Source organism: Corvus kubaryi, unplaced genomic scaffold, assembly GCF_017639235.1.
Source record: "Corvus kubaryi isolate FWS band 111438036 unplaced genomic scaffold, C.kubaryi_AGA036_p1.0 126, whole genome shotgun sequence".
NCBI lineage: Eukaryota > Metazoa > Chordata > Aves > Passeriformes > Corvidae > Corvus > Corvus kubaryi.
This window is the reverse complement of record NW_024580661.1, coordinates 490,794-507,097: the sequence shown is the minus strand read 5'-3', so window position 1 is coordinate 507,097 and position 16,304 is coordinate 490,794. Positions and strand designations below refer to the sequence as shown.

At 42.2% G+C, this 16,304-nt stretch overlaps 2 long non-coding RNA genes across 3 annotated transcripts in view; one reads left to right on the top strand and one right to left on the bottom strand.

Moving 5' to 3' along the window:
• LOC121661518 lies at positions 1-12,477 on the bottom strand. Of its 2 annotated transcripts, XR_006015000.1 has the most exons (4): positions 11,782-12,477; positions 2,538-2,615; positions 881-1,005; positions 1-68 (listed from the first exon to the last, which is right to left on the bottom strand). It is a non-coding gene; the product is annotated as an uncharacterized LOC121661518 (long non-coding RNA). The 2 variants fall into 2 exon arrangements; XR_006014997.1 differs by having other exon boundaries at positions 7-1,005; positions 11,782-12,474.
• The window catches only part of LOC121661525, a 17,371-nt gene continuing 13,519 nt past the window's right edge, over positions 12,453-16,304 (top strand). Inside the window, exon 1 of the long non-coding RNA XR_006015002.1 lies at positions 12,453-12,534. This is a non-coding gene — a long non-coding RNA (uncharacterized LOC121661525). The remainder of the gene's footprint in view (positions 12,535-16,304) is intronic.

The window sequence follows — 16,304 nt, the reverse complement described above, 5'->3', positions numbered from 1 at the left end:
GTTTGACTGACATTTGATGGTTTCAGCCTGAGAGCAGGCTGAGCCACCCCAGCAATCACCCGCACCTCCTGCATTGAATCAGAAAAAATAAAGATAATCAAATCTACAGAGACACAAAGTCACAGATGCCTAAGCACCTGACTTCACAGATGCACAGACTACAAATCTATACCCAAGAAGACAGGAAATATTACAACTACACACAGGAGACAAGCCAGAGTTAACAAGCACTCCAATGCTCCCGAGACATACAGTGATCAAAGCCTTGTCTTTGTTCTACACTCCACAGCTTAGATGTATCTTCACAGTTTACTGAAAAGAATGAAGTAACTGCAAAGATGCATTTTATACCATTTCAGTTTACAAAAATACTCAATGCTTGAACAGAGTGCATTTCATTAACAATTTCCAGGCATCTGACAAAAAGATCCTTGCTAAAATTAGAGCTGCCAAATGGCAACATAGGACTCTACAATAGGGAGGAGAATGCAAATGAGGGAGGTAGGATGGCAGTGAAGAACAGATGCGAAACTTGACCAAAAATTTGAAATAAATGAAGACTCACACAGGCACAAAGTCCTGGTGGATAATGATTTTTTTCCCCTTGTAATTATTGCTTGGCAACTGCCAGTCACTCACGCAGTCCCTGGTTTAGTAGGTGCTGTTTCAGTTTTCAATAGTGTTACTTTAAAAGCCAATATAGACCATACACAGGAAAACAACTGTTTCTTCAAATAGTCTCTTTCCTTCGAGACATCAATTCTGCATTAGTTACACCAAAATTCTTTGTTCCTCCACTGCAGGTACACTGTAACCACCACTTTCCAAATTATACAGTTCTTGTCAGTTAATGGCCCAAACCTTCCTTATATTAAATTACCTGGACAAAAGAATCCAAAGAGCTCTATGCAGCAATGAATGGAAAGCACTAGCCTCAGGAAACTGCTGGAACATCCTACAGCTTCCAGAGCTTGCAGGAATTTCATCCACATCTGAAGATTCAAGCTGAAAATAAAGTATATTTAAATCTCTTTAGCTGTCTCCCTGATTATTCACGGACTATCTGGCCTCAGATCTGTTTACCATGGCTAAAAAAGTACACTAGGATAAAGCTTTTCAAAGTCTATACTGATCCCCCACTTTCACGTGTCTCTGTTCTGGAAGCTGTACTTTCCTGACTGTGATCTGCCAGCTACTTTCAGAACTGCAACTACCTATGTCACAAAGATAAGAAAGTTTCTAAAGCAGCATTGTTACTGTGTTATTGAGCACAACAGTTAATAACTATTTGCTGTCAGGCTCTTTAAATCACTTATTTTACCAGAGCTGCTTTGCATTCCATTCCTTCCTGCATGCTAATTTGGAACATAAATTCTTTTCAGCTGTATCTCATTACTATACAAAATAAGCAGTTCACTACTCCATCACAATTACACAAGTTCATCCTCCCCTTCTATTATCTTCAGTGACAAACCAACAGAGAACTTGAATTTTGCTGGCTTTTATTGTGCCAACAGTACAATAAGGAGAAACCAAGAATGGGCTGTCAAAGAGTCCTGGGAGACTGCAAGAGCCCCAAGCCCCTGAAGTTTTACAGAGTTCTTGTCTATTTCTTTTAGACTCCTTGAAAAAAATCTCATCAATACTCTTGTTTTAACATACACTGAAACTTTACTTAAAGTAGCAACTCTCCACTAGATTTTGATTTACAGAAGTTTGAGTTATGCCTATGACATATGTGCTTTAAATGCTAGGAAGGCTACCTAAAAATAAAAAATGTTATTTGTTCTATATATACAAAAACCACAATAGTGGTATCTGAGGATCTATTTTCCCTAATGTTCAGTAAATGTACTATAGATGCTTTTACTTTTTGCACATCTTTTTAGTTAAGAAATCTTTTTGGAAACCCATAGGTTTGCTTCTATAATGCTTGCAAGAAACAGGTTACTGATGAAGATCTTTCAGAGAAAATCAAGAAATGCATCAGTACCTCATCAGGATACACACCCTCTCCCCTCAGACAGAGATTTGGGGATGAGAACAGATCTGATTGGGCAGATTGCTGGGCAGAAGCACCCACCATAGGGACAGGCAACAGCACCCACCATAAGGACAAGCAGCTCTAGGGGTGCATCACAGCTCCCCAAGGTGCCAGCAGCCGCCCATGTGGATACGCCTGTGGGTGTCTTCCTGGCACCACGCTCCAGATCCCCGAGCACGGAGGACATCTGACACCACACAGTACCGTGGGGGAGGCACCTTCTTCACCCATGTGCAGTGGGGCTGCCATGGCCCCCAGACCTGGCTGGCGGGGGACTGGCAGCAGCCACCAGCACAGTCCTGAGCCCACACAGGGAACGTACAGCCAAAATACAGCATGACTTCCCCAGTGTGCCAGAGAGCCAAAACACAGCATGACCCTCACAGAGTGCAAGACAGCTAGAACATGGCGTGACCTTCCAAGTGTGCCAGAGATCTGGCGCACCCTAAAACACAGCGTGGTGTGTCCTATTTTAATGGCCGAGGTCCCCTACCTCTGCTGGCGGGCCTTTGGCTGAGGGGGCTGGTCACCTGTCTTAGCTTCCCAGAGTGTCACAACAATCCAGGAGTACCTGCAGAGAAAAAAGAGAAGAAAATAAGTACAGCGGTGCTTTTCTCACTGCTGGATGAGCAATGATGCAGTACCTCGAGGTTACTCTGCTGATCAGAGCCACCTCAACAGGAAAGCTGCCGGCAGTGACCACCACCCTCCCTCAGACACCGCTGCCATCTTTTTGCATGACACCATCTTCCCTCGTCCCTCTGCCTCCTGCCCACAAACCAAGGCCAGGCCAAGCTCGCCTCTTCTCACAGCTAGAGAAACAATCTCAAGCTTCTTGGGATGTGCCAGGGCCGCCATTGGGCAGGGGCCACTCTGTGTGCCGCTCCGGCCCCTGGAGGGACAAGCCCCAGCTGGGGGCAGCGATCCGCCTTCCTCCACCTTCCTCTTCCTCCTTGTCTGTGCCACCCTTTACCATGCTCTGTGTGCCAGTTCTCCAGGAAAATACAGCATTTCCACTATTCCACTACAGCAAAGCATTAGAACAAAGTAATTAAGTCCATGAGGGTTACTCTCCTCCATAAAATTTCATATTACTAATTCAGAATGATACTTGAAATTGTGACAGCTCCCTCATTAAATTACAAGGTTTCACATGTAAATTATGGCAAAGTTGTCCCTGGCATGTCTATTCTTTATTAAAAATAATAGGAACTTGAAATATTTATCAAAATATCAAAGGAAATCAGACAAGCAAATGGATGTCTTTAGCTTCTGAAAGGGCGTATATGCTGCCATGCCAAATCCTCAAGACATGGGATTTTCTTGGATCTCATATAGTACCACTTGGTCTTTTAACATGCAGTTCTGGATTTCCATTTGTTACAGTTGTGTGGCTGTTTTTAAAGTCACCTAATACTGCTCTTCACAAGCCAAACTGTCCCAGACTGAGGAGAGAACCTCCTCAACTAAAGAGATGAGTACTACCCAAATCTCTACTCTCCACAAACATTTGATAAGCTTTTTTAAATGAAATTGCATAATCTTCCTTTACCATCTCCAGTCAGGTATAACCAGGAAGTATATGATAAAGATACTTCTTAGAGAAATACCTGACTCCTCCATAACATACCCAATGGGCAGTTTTATCCATATATCTTGCATAAATCCAGAGATTCCTCTTTTACCAGGAAGCTCAGAAGAAGGGAAAAAGAATGATTTAGGGTTGTAGCTTTTTTCTGATTTAGACACTACTGAATCTTGCTCTCATTTGAAGACAGGTTACTTTCCACTTTTACTTACTTAAATTTAAAACTGCAAACAGACACATTTATTAGCATTTTACCTCCTTTCAACTAGAAAAAAATCCCATTAGTTTGAAGTTGGGGGAAACAAGGTCAAGTGCAAAGAAAACTACCGAGTATGTTCATTTACAAATACATGTGACACCATCATAACACTAAAGGCACCTGTAATAGTTCAGCTCCCACAGCAGTTTCACAAAGACTATTATCCTCAGTACAGACCCTCCTCTGGATGATTAACAGCCAGAGTCTTGTGAAGTCAGCATGAATCTTATTGGTCCATTCCAGTACATGTTAAAATTATTTTATTTTATTCATGCAGCCAGTTAAGAAGCTAAAAGACAGCTTTTCCATTCTGGGATTCAGTCACCTTAATTTGGTTTTACATATGTGTTTGTGCTTCCCAGTTGAAAGAGCCACTGTTGTGAAAACTCCTAAACATGTACTTTGCTTTTCTTCCTGGTTATCATCACTTGCACATACAAAGTTTATAAACTGAAAGAAAAACATAAAGTAAAAGCCCTCCCTTCATTCCTGTCTGGAGAGGATCAGCAGAGCTGTAAGCTAAACAGCATCCTGTAAGTAGTGCTCACCTGTCTCTGTTTAAATACTTTTACTTACATGCTCATAAGAGACAGGTATTCCTTGGACTTCAAGCAGTCTCAGCTTTTATGTATCTTCACTGGCTTCTTCACAGACAGAAGAGGAGCGGAAAATAATGCTTCTCAGAGGCAGGAGACACCAGCTACTACTCACATACTAAGTTCTTTTGCTGGAAAAATTTGGTATTCATGTACAGAAGTATTTTCCATCTAGACCTTCCACTTACCTTGCAGACTCTTAGTATTCAGTTCTTACTTTCTCTATAGTCTGTTCCAGCTTTTTTTATCTCCTTAATTTTGCAGGCCCTCATCTTCCAACATCCACCTTTCCAAGAGCAGGCTGTTTCCCAGGGGATCCAGGGAAACATCTCTCATGATCTTGAGCCCAGGCCAGAACTTCAAGGCTAAACTACTTGCAATACATGCCACATTCCTGATCATCCGCCCTCCATAGAAGGGAGGCTGAGCTAATTAAAGAGAGTCATAGTCAGGTGGAGGATAAGCCTACCAAAGGCTCACGCTAGCACTCCCTTTTCCATGCTTTTCCTCAGTAACCCTGTGGATGAAAGAAAACTGGCCGTTGCAGAAAGCCTGGAAATACCCTCCCTGATACAAGGACAGGCTTCCTTCCGCACAGGGTGTGCTCACAGGGCTGGGGGAAAAAGAAAAACCACCAAAATATCTGAGCTAATCACATATGAATGATCCCCATTTTATATTTAATTGCCTGTATCGCTTCAGGAAAGAACTACTACCAACTGCTGGAAAACCTGGGACAAGCTAGGGTACTAGATTTTAGGCAAGGTATGAAGCATCTCTTATCTACCATTTACCTACCAAGGGAAAGGGAATAAGCAGAGACTTTGCTGATGAGAGACCCAAAGGTCAGGGATACATCTCACTAATGCTGGCACTCACACAAGTTGAGAAGAGGAAGGGCTGCTTGATTTGTGTTGGCCAGAGAAACCGCACATGCATCCCCTCCATCAGGACTTCACTTGTTCTGTGATAACGTCCCAAGCACTCAACTTGAGAAACCACATCATTCTGAGCCTCAGGTGAGAGAGCAGTTAGTTTCTGAATTCATGCTACCCAGTGTTTGACTCTATGAAGTTTACATTTTCATGGGCTTTCTTTTCAGCACACATAAAGGGCTTAAGGCGAAAAAGCAAAACTTTCCAAACAACACATTATCAGCACAAAAAAAAAGACTTCTTTAGGTTATCACAGGTTCCACTAACAAGTGAAAACAATATTTTGGGAGTTGTCAACACTTCACTGCAGACCTGAATAATTGCAAATAGGTAGGAAAGGGAAGAAGGTATTCCCAAGTGAGAGAAGAGAAGGTGGTAAGAGGAAAGAGTCAGCACCTTCAGACAAGGGCAGGAAAAGAATACTTATCACTGTCATCTAATTAGGTCTCGAGGGAAATCAGTAATAAATTCCACATAACAGTGCAAGCTGGAGGCACGAAGAAGTGATTTGGTAGGGTGATGGCAAATCAGAGTATTTGTACTTCCTAGCTGGTGACATACTTTCTTACTGAGAAGCCATGTATTTGAGTAGAGCTTTTTTATTTCCTATTGTGTATTTCCCACTGGGAAACTGCTGTGCATTTTCAGATTGATAGCCACAGAGACCTTCTGTGTTCTGAGCAGCTAAGCCTCAGTTAAACATTGCTGGACCCTGCAGTGTACTTCTACATTAAACATAAAGTATTCTCCTTGGAGTTCAGCCAAAATGCTTTCACATCTTTATTGAATATGGCAATCCCTTAACTATGACTAAAGCCTGATCACCAGTATTTTTGTCATGACAAAACAACATCATTTTCATTCTGTGGTACATCCATAGAGATGTTTCTTCTTCATCCACATACTTTTCTATTGCAGAATTATGCCTGTGCTGTGATTCCCCTAATGCTCGGCACATTAACATGACCTGTTACAGGGGCTTAGGGGTTTAAAGAGCTGACAGTGACCCTGCTTCTTTCTTGTTTTGCTGGAGAAGGAACCAGGTGATCACACAGAAGCCCTGGCCTACAAGATACTGACTTCTCTGCACTTTCTGAAACTAGAAGAAACATTTCTCTACATGGTATGAGAACTCATCTCCTAGTTACTTGATAGTACAGTGGCCTTAGTGCATTACATTATACCATATAAATACAAGGGAACATACTACACAATCACACTCACCTATATTTAGAGCTCTGCTTAAATATCAAAGCAGCATTACAACTGCGTGTATTTTCAGTATAGACAAAGGTGAAATGTTCACACTGGTGAGAAGAGCAAGATTAAAAAAGCCATACCAGTCAAGTGGAAACAAGGATGGAAAAGGGGAGATTACGGCATAGAAGCAACTGAGGGGAAAAAACACCAAACCAGCCCAGAGTGTATTAGGTATGTTCTCAAACAAGCAGTGGCAGTGGGAGCTGGAAGGAAGGCCAAGAGGGAGATGCAGAAGGTTGAAAGTGAGATGAGAGGCAGATACACATGGACAGTGGAGACTGCATGTAAAGATATAGAGAGGAAAGAAACTATGAGCTGACTTTGGAGTATCTGTGAGAAAAAAATCAGAGCTCAGGGAAAATGGAAAGATAGCACCAGGACACATCACTTATATCTGGCTGTATTCAGGTGAAAAAGATAAGGAAAGTTCGTGGGATTTCATGGTTTGAACTTCTCAAAAAGGTCCTACAATGTCAATGCATTCCCTTCTTGCCATGAACTTGACATGATTCCTGTCTGAGAAGGCTTTGCTACCCAGTCAGTGTGTTATAGTAAAATAAATGTTCATTTCTGCAGCTTTATATGCCAAAAGGAAACTTCAGCCTCAATCCCCAGAAAGGCAGTGGCACTAAAAAAAGTCACCAGTTTTTGCTGTGGGATTTGAAGAAGCACCATCTGACAGACAGACTTCAGCAAAGGTTGGGCACCAAGTCTCTCACGACAGAAATTCCTCTTTATAACATGAAGAAATACAGGACCATGACTGCAGCATGGGGTTTTCCACTGAGAAATTAAGTATATGTAATAAAGTATTTATTTAGGAAGCCTGCCTGGGAAATTGTGTGTGTATTTAACTCAGTGGAGAAAGCATTTAGAAGTAGTTCAGCCTTGCAAAGATATTGCCCCTCAGTGTAAGCAAGGTCAGAAAGAGCCTGAGTTATCCAGCACATAACAACCCATCCGCCTTTATAAACCTGACAGCAGCATGGTTTTGTTCTCCTCCTGAGAGCACAGGAGTTGTTCAAGGATTTAAAATGCAGTCAGTTTTATTAGTTCCTGGAAGGAAGGATGGTAATGCTGTAACTCCCTTTAGTAGAAATGTTTGAAATGCCCAGTGACTCCGAATGGCTTTGTTAGTCACACCATCCCTGTAGGGTATGAAAGGGCACATTCTTCCCATTTACTTCCAGACAGTGCATTTGTTTTTGAGCTACTCAGGGTTACAACCTGTGTGTAACATGTTGAAGAACATTTTTGTCAATCACCTGTTGATGTGTTTCCTGCTTTTAACCTTTAATTATTCAATATTCATGTTATAAAAGGTTCTGCATGCCAGTCCTTTAGCAATTTTCCTTGAAGAAGAATGAGCTTGTAAAATGTAAAATCCCCTAAGAAAAAATAAAGGTTTTAATTTCAGCTTACCAGCACCACTTGCACAAGAAAAATGCTACAGATAATGCAACATGTGCGAGTGCACATTATAAGGAAAGCTGCTTATCATATTAGCAGTGTGTGCACATGTGCTTGCATATTTTCTGTAGATATGTCCCTTCTCACAATGGGATTATTCCGTATTTTAAAATCCACAGGAAAAAACATTAGCAAATGGGTTGCCATTTCTTGATGTAAATCACTCAAAGTGCCCTCATTTTCTTTTTTTTTTTTCTTTTTTGTGGGGGAGAAGGATAATAGCAAAGAAATTACTGAGATTCTCCCATTAATTTTATTTATGACATATTTTGAGATTTTTATATGGAAGATGTCTAAAAGAAACAGCCCCACATTCCCTGTTAAAGTTAACGGTTATTTCAGAGCAAATCCTTTGCCACAAACTTGACTATTTACTCCCAATTATGGAACAGTAAGAATAGTAGGAGACATAAAATACTCCATAATCTTCTTCAGGTGAGCAAAATTGAATTATTCTGAAACAAACAATAACAAATACATGTTCACCCCCAATACTACAAATGTCTTTAAGATGCTGTACTCATCCAAAGCCTTTTTCTCAACACTTTATCTATATGACTTGTTCAGTGTGATTAGTGGCAGGCAGCCTTGACCCCTTGACCTTGCATTGGCATTCCCAGCAGCATGTCCTTAGCAGTGATGGAATGGTGCTTGCTGTTTCCTTTTAGTGCATGCATAGATGTGAAACACTTCATGCAGGATAACATGTTTTAGCAGTCCTACAGGGCTGAACAAGTCAGCCAAGCTAAACAGCTTCAGCTCTTTAAAGTCATTTTGGAGCCACCATGACGTTGCCAGAAATAGAGGTAAATGGGTAACAGAAACGCATTCCATAATGGGATTAAATAAACTGTGGGCCAACAAACACTTGTTGGATTAAGAAATTTGTTTCTTGCAAGGCCAGCAGACAGTTTGGGGCTGAAAGTAAATGCTAAATTGCAAATGCTGTCTTGGCAGCCAGCAGAGGCAGGCAGGGTAGCACTGCTGAGAGTGCTGCTGATGCAGGAGTCAGTGCTCACCAGGGCAGCTGCAAGGGTACATCTCCCTCCATGCAGGGGCTCAGCCTGTGCAGCAAGAGCTGCTGGAGGCACTGGCCAGCCAGCTCACAGAGGGCAAAAACATTACTTCTTCCCTTATAGTCTTCTCTTACATTATTTCTTCTCTAACATTTACCAGAATCCAAGTAAATTTATTTTTTCCCATCCAGGCATTTAAAATTCAAGAGTGATCCCAGAACAGTGTATTACAGAGTACAAAGACAAGGAGTTACTGAATCTTTTTCAGTATAGCAGAACGTGGTGTGAGCTTCCCTGTGGTACCCATGTCCCTAGTAGAAGGGACACAGGGTGAGAATACACCAACAGCTGACTTTGATTATAAAGGAGCAGGTATCATTTACTAGGCACTGGGGTGCACTTTGTTATCACTGAGCTATAAAGAGTAATTCTGAGGTTATTCCAGCGATTCCATGGAAATGGGGTAAGCTGTCTGTTTTGTTATAGGGCAGGAGCATTTCTGTCTGGTAATTTCCATGAAGCAGCTGCCAGGTAGGGACACATCTCTTGCTTTTGGCAGCAGCATCCCTGAGATTGCGCAGTGCCGCAGCCTGTCCTCGTGCCGATGTACTATAAGGCATGTGCCATAAGGACTGCTGCTGATAAGGGCAGTCCTCTGAGCCCTCCTCCTCCACTTGCAAAGTGAATTTGCAACTGTCCAATATCCAGCTCATGGTTTTAATCTGCTGTAGCTGTTTTGCATCATGTGATGGGTGCAGAAACTGCTGCAATTGATCTTGTGAGGTTTTGTTTCTTCTGGGCCGTTTTCTCAGAGGTGCGCGGCTCTGCCACACACATGCAGCATTCCTGTCTTGCACAGCAAGACCCCACACACTGCTAAAAGGAGGCTGTCAGAGCTGCAGCCACACATTTAAACTCACCCCTGAGAATGGCACAGAGAACACAGTAAGTAGTTGTTCAGGGGGTACGGAACATGCCATACTGAGGTCTGTGTGGGTGAGAGACACACAACTAATCAAAAAGTAAAAATAGCAAGTTGTACACTGAGCAAAAACTCCTTTGATGTCAAGCACATATAATATCAGTTGATCATCAAAACCCCCCAAAAGACCAAGAGAACAATCCTTACATGAGCTGCTGTGAGCTGCTGAGGATGCCACCACTATAAATTTCTCTACAGCTACAATCATGAGCATGGCCAGCACTCCCTTGAACTATGCTAGAACAAGCACTCTGTCCATCTGTACGAAAACATTAACTGACTATTTATTCATTTATTTCATCAGTATTTATTGGTCTATCACAGCTCATGCATATTTGTCAGGGCAAATAAACAGTCTTTTTTGACATATCATCCAATGCTACTGTGTATAGTAAAAGCCACCACTCAGTCCACATCAAAAATATTGCCAAAACCCCAAACAATCTATCTTATTCTTGAATGGGGTATAACAAATGGAAGAAAAATACCCCCACATGTCACATGTGTAAAGGGAAGATACCTGTGCAGGTATTAAGGGAAAGGGAACATGGCACAAGGTAATAGGGATGTAGGTCTAGGAAAGTAACCAGCTACCTGACTGCAGCACACAGCAATACTCTGCTCAGTGTATCCAGAGGGCACCAAAAAAAAAGAGTAAGGAGTGGAGAAAAGGAACACCAGTCTTCTCCTGACTGCTTCTGGAGCATGATAGCAACTGGGTCGTAAAGAAGCTGCAAACACACTTCAGCAACCAGTGAGAGGAGCAGCAAAGACACATCTGCAAGATCTAGGTGACCTCCAGACACCTGACTGGGATGGGAGTAAGGAGGTGAGAGACACCCACTAGTCCCACGTGAGAAATGCTGTATTTCACACTTCAGGCAAGAGACTGAAAACTAGTTTGGGTGGGAAGGAGAGGTTGAGGATCAACCCTACACCAAAAGCAGAGAGGAAATGATGAAAATAGGGACAGGCAGTGGCTCAAGCAGAGTTAGAAGTATTCCTGGACATGGATTTTTCTTGTGATTTGCAGAATCAAATTCCCACATGCTTTTCTCTTAGTTTATTTTTACTTTGCATTAAGAGTATGGTAAATACCAATTTATTGCTGAAGAGCACAATTACAGGTCATGAAATAGGGCTTATATGCCCTTCTCAGGATTCTCTCCAGTGCATTTCCATTTTAAATTATACACCCATTTTAAAGGACTCCCTTTTAAAGAGCAAGCCCCTCTAACAGTTTTTTAAATATTTTGCCAACATGCCTTTGTAGTTCAGGACAGCAGCAGTGCAGTTTCTCTCCATTTTTCCTCTTACTTTGACTTTCATTTTGTATTTTCTCCTGTTAGTGAAAACAATTTGTCTCTGTTTAGAGACAAGTTTAGAAGAAAATACTCTGGAATGAGTGTTTCCTTTAAAGAAAAAGGGCTTCAGCAATCCCTTTTCTTCCAATGTAAAAATGAATACCAGTGTGTGAAAGTGAAAAAAACCCCCAAAACCAACTATTTTGGCACGGCACAGGAAAAAAATGAATGAATGCTAGATACTGAACCGTCAGAACATTACCCCCCACACATACCCCCACCCACGGCAGAACAAAGAAACCCAAAATAGCAGGGGAAGGAACAAACCGGCTGGCCGCATGGCAGGGGGAACAAAAGGGGACCGGCTTGTTGTCTCAGGAAGGAAAAAAACGTTCACGCAGGAGCTCGGGCAAAACCGATGGGAACCTGCTGAACCTCTGGCGGCGGTCTCCTCCTCACAGCAGATGAAGCTGGTGGGTTTTGGTGTCCTTTCTCTTGTTGGTTCGGCTTTTCCCAAGCTCTGGGGCCGGGCGGAGTGGTTACCGCGGCTCCCCGCAGGTCCCCATCTCCCAGCGATTGTCTGATCTCGGACCAAAACCAAGCCGAACGGTTCAAGAAAAAGCAAAAGCTGCTGAAGGACAAAAGCCTCTCCAGGCCAGGGAAAGGGGAAAAAAGAAACTTCTTGCATAAGCTAACAAACAAACAAGCTAGTTAAGCAACAAAGCAGCCGCTGATCTGCACCACACCGAGCACGCCGGGAGTGAGGCTTTGAACAAAGCTCGCGCAGGAGCCCCCAGGGCTCCTGCCCCTGCTCCGGACTCACCCTAAAGCGACAGCAGCCATTTCTGGGCATGAGGCAGGCGAGTAGGGAGTAGAGTGTCATCATAAAATCATCCCAAGATACAATTAAGACTGCAGCTTGTCCCATCCTATTTTAAACTGACTTTTTATCTGGATTGTTGCTCCCATTCCACTGTTTCTTGTCATCCAGAGGAGCACTGGCTTTGGATCCCAATGCCACGAGGCCTTTCAGCAGAGCGTATGTACCCGGCAGCTCCATTGAGTTCATTCTGCTGGAAGGTAGGAATTGTCTTTTCACCAGGGGGTTCTGGGGGAGATGGGAAGGTGGACAAATAATGCTTATACGCAGGTACAAGATCCAAGAAATTACATACCCAAGACAATACTAGGAAAGTCATAATGAGAAGTACCTCATACTTGTCCCTTCGGTTAGTATCATCCTGAACCTGACTTCTGCAATTTCATATCTCTGTCAGTCAATCTACCCTTTGTTCCTAAAGATTACTTTTTAGTCTCTGTATTAACCCCGTCATGGCATGCTTTTCCACAGCTGATACAACCCATGCCTTAATAGCAAGCTGGTACAAAACATAAAACTTCTCACAAAATACAAGCAAGAACTGTAGTTCTCTCCAACAAAGTTAGGATACCAGAAATTCCTAACAGACTGAAAGAATTACACCTCGGATTTACTAAATGATTTCTACATCATTACTCCTACCCTTAATGCCCCATTCAAGTCAATGAGACCTCAGGTCACAGCAGTTTGCAGAAACAGGTTTTGTAAGATGCAGAATACCGCTGTTCAGCATGTAAAATGTCTACACAGTTTTATTGTAGATTCAGTGACTTAATAGTCTTAAAAGCGGAGTGGATCAATGAGGAAAGCTTTGTGCCCACCTGGACCATGCTCCTTTCTGGAGGTCTGGATCATTGGGAAAGGCTTGCTGCTCTGACCTGCCCACAGCCACATAAGCAGAATAGAAGTTTGACAAAAGCAAGGTACAAAACCTTCATTCCCTATTCCACACAGAGATTGCAGGTGACTCCTGACCCTCATTTAAAACCACAGGGACAAATCAGATCAGAGTCTTTTCCTCTCCATAAGCTCAGCAATGTAAGCTGTTTTATCCCAGCCTCTCACTTAAAACCTATAATGAATTTCCTGACAATTTAATTCGTGTGTGTTCAACCCTTTGAAGTTTCATTAAACTACTTTATTGGCCTTCTATGAATGATTTAACTATTTTTTCAGTGATAATAAATGACAGGAAAGAAGTAGGTAAACAAAGAGAAATACATAGGCATCTCCACAATTAATTTTTGGGGAAAAAATGTAACCATGTCAGTCAGAAAGAGTAAAAAATAAAAGAGCAATTACACTTAACATTAATGCAACTTTTACTGTAGAAAAGCTAATCCGCAAAATGGCCATGAAAAGAATGGAATCAGTAAGGCTGGAAAAGACCTCTAAGATCGAGTCCAACCATTAACCAAGCACTGGCATCATACAAGAAATATCGGTTTTTATTGGGAATTCACAAAGTAGGGAAACAAACAGGAGAGAAAACATTTTTCAGCTCTTGATGTCGTAAAATGAGGCTTTTTCCTGACTTACTATTAACATCACTGGCAGTGTAGTTATCAGACACAGTGTTCAAGTAACATTATCCCTGCAAAATTAACATTTTTAGAATAGAAATATCTCTGCAATATTATTTCCCATTATGACACTAAAAATGGCATAAACAAAAAGTAAAAATGTTCTTCTCAATGATTTTATCTGCCTTATTAAAAAGTAGATGCTCATAAGATGCAATGAAAGCTATTTAAATCCATCCAAATACACAGTACTTCAGCTAGATAAAGTGAGACAAGAATACATTTCTTTATCAGAACTATGGTGACAATTTCAGCTGGATGACTATAAATTAATTATGATTTACATAGCAAATGTTTAGGATGTTTTTTATTACTTCTGACTGCCTGTGAGTGTTCTCAATTTTTTCCCCTCAGTGAGGAGAGGTTCTAGCAATAAGGAATGTTTTTTGTGTTTCACTGAACAGCAGATGAGAGGAAGATCTCTCTTTTTAAAATATTGGCATTACTTCAGGATACTGAAGTATTTATTTGGACAAATAAAGAAAAGACATGAAGTGGCAGTCAAAGGAAAAAAAAGAAGTCACCATTTCCAGGATAATCTCCCCAAAAAATAAAAGAGCAGAGAATGATTGTAGTAGTAAAGTGTTTTTAAAGCTACAAATAGTGAATGCAATTCCCTGCTGTCTCTGATCCTTTGAGACTTTCACACCTAGGAAAATAGAGCACCAAAGGTGAATTGCTTCCACTTTGCAAAGATGTAACTACATATTATCCAGCCAGTCTTAAGTATTCACTCTGGTTCCTTGTGACAATTGGTGGGGGGTAGGTCTAGTGCTGCACCATTCATATTATTCTCACCAAGTCAGAAAGCGAGGGATGGAAACCGTGCCAAAACCGCATCGCTACCATCCCTGCCCTTTCCCCTAAGATAAAAGGGCCATCATGTTTTCTGCCAAGGCAAAGGGCTTCTTCTCAGTTTATAACAAATAGGCCATGTCATACGAAAAAAAGGTGAAACAGGAGCACTGATGATGCAGACTGAGCGGAGTATAAAGATAATCTAACCCTGGCTCAAATACTGCACAGATCCCTTGTTTAACTATTGGGAATGGTAAGAAGGTTATCATGGGTTAAAGCAGGATAGCTAATAGAACAGAAGCATGGAAAAGAAATTTGCCAAATGGGAGAGAAGGAAAAGGCAAAAGATCTCAATCTCAGAATGATGGAAACATCCTGTAAAGATGTATTGAGAGCTTCTGAGCTCAGTTCTGGTCAGCCATCTTTGAGCAAGAGGAATTACACTGGAAGAGGAGGAGGCTCCAGGGGTGATCAAGGAAAGGAAAGCTGGTGCTGAGAGGAGATGACATTGCTCCACACAAACTCGTCATGAGTTTAGAAGAGAAGACTGAGGTCAGACCTCATTGAGGTCTTCAACATCCTCCTGAGGGGCAGTGGCAGGGCAGGTACCTAACGCTTCACTCTCCTGACCAGTAATAGGACTTGAGGTAATGACTGAAACTGTGTTGGGGAGGTTTAGGTTGGATATCAGCAAAAGGTTTCTCCCCCAGAGGGTGGTGGGGTACTGAACAGGCTCCCCAGGGAATGGTCACGACCGCAAGGCAGCTAGAGCTCCAGGAGTGTTTGGCCAATGCTCTCAGGCAAGGGGTAGGATTGCTGGGTTGTCTGTGCAGGCCAGGAGTTGGACTTGATAATCCTGGTGGGACCCTTCCAACTCAGCATATTCTGTGATTCTATGATTCAGTTACTGGTGATGATCGGTGAGACATTTCACAATAGCAATGTCGTGAGTAAAGTTGCCCTTTTGCCTCAAACAGCTTGCCAACAGCATATTTCTAAAGGCACAGGATGATGCTGCCTAAGCAGTAAGATTTTCTTCACTTTCCTAGTTAAAAGTGTGTTTCAGTGAAGTTTCTCATTTGAATGGAAAACCTTGAAGTACAGATCAGCAGCAAAAGGCATTTCTCCTAGCCCAACCAGGAACTGCCTGTAAGGAACTTGGGGGTTCAGTCGGGAGATCTCTATAAGCAGATCTTGGAACATGCGGTTTATTGCAAAGGGCGTGGGTATGGGGGCACTGCTTAGAGCTGCAGCTGGCAGCTCTGAGCAGGCCCAAGAGAGCAAGAGAGTAAGCGAGTAAGTAAGGAGAGAGAGAGAGAGTGTAAGAGTGTGCGAAGAGTAAGAGAGGAATGGAATGGAATGGTGAAGTCCTGGTTACAATACAATAAATCATCTTCTGTACTGAATATTCTAATTGTCACTAACCAATCTAATACAAGATACAAATCCTATAGCATTTACATACAGCCTATAAGAGTTCTTATATTACCATGGAGTGTTACATCTTAACTTCTAAAAACTACTCTTTGGACCCCTTCTGCTGAGCTAGTAGGGTCTGCTCTGACCCTTGGACCTGCCTGCAAGCAGAG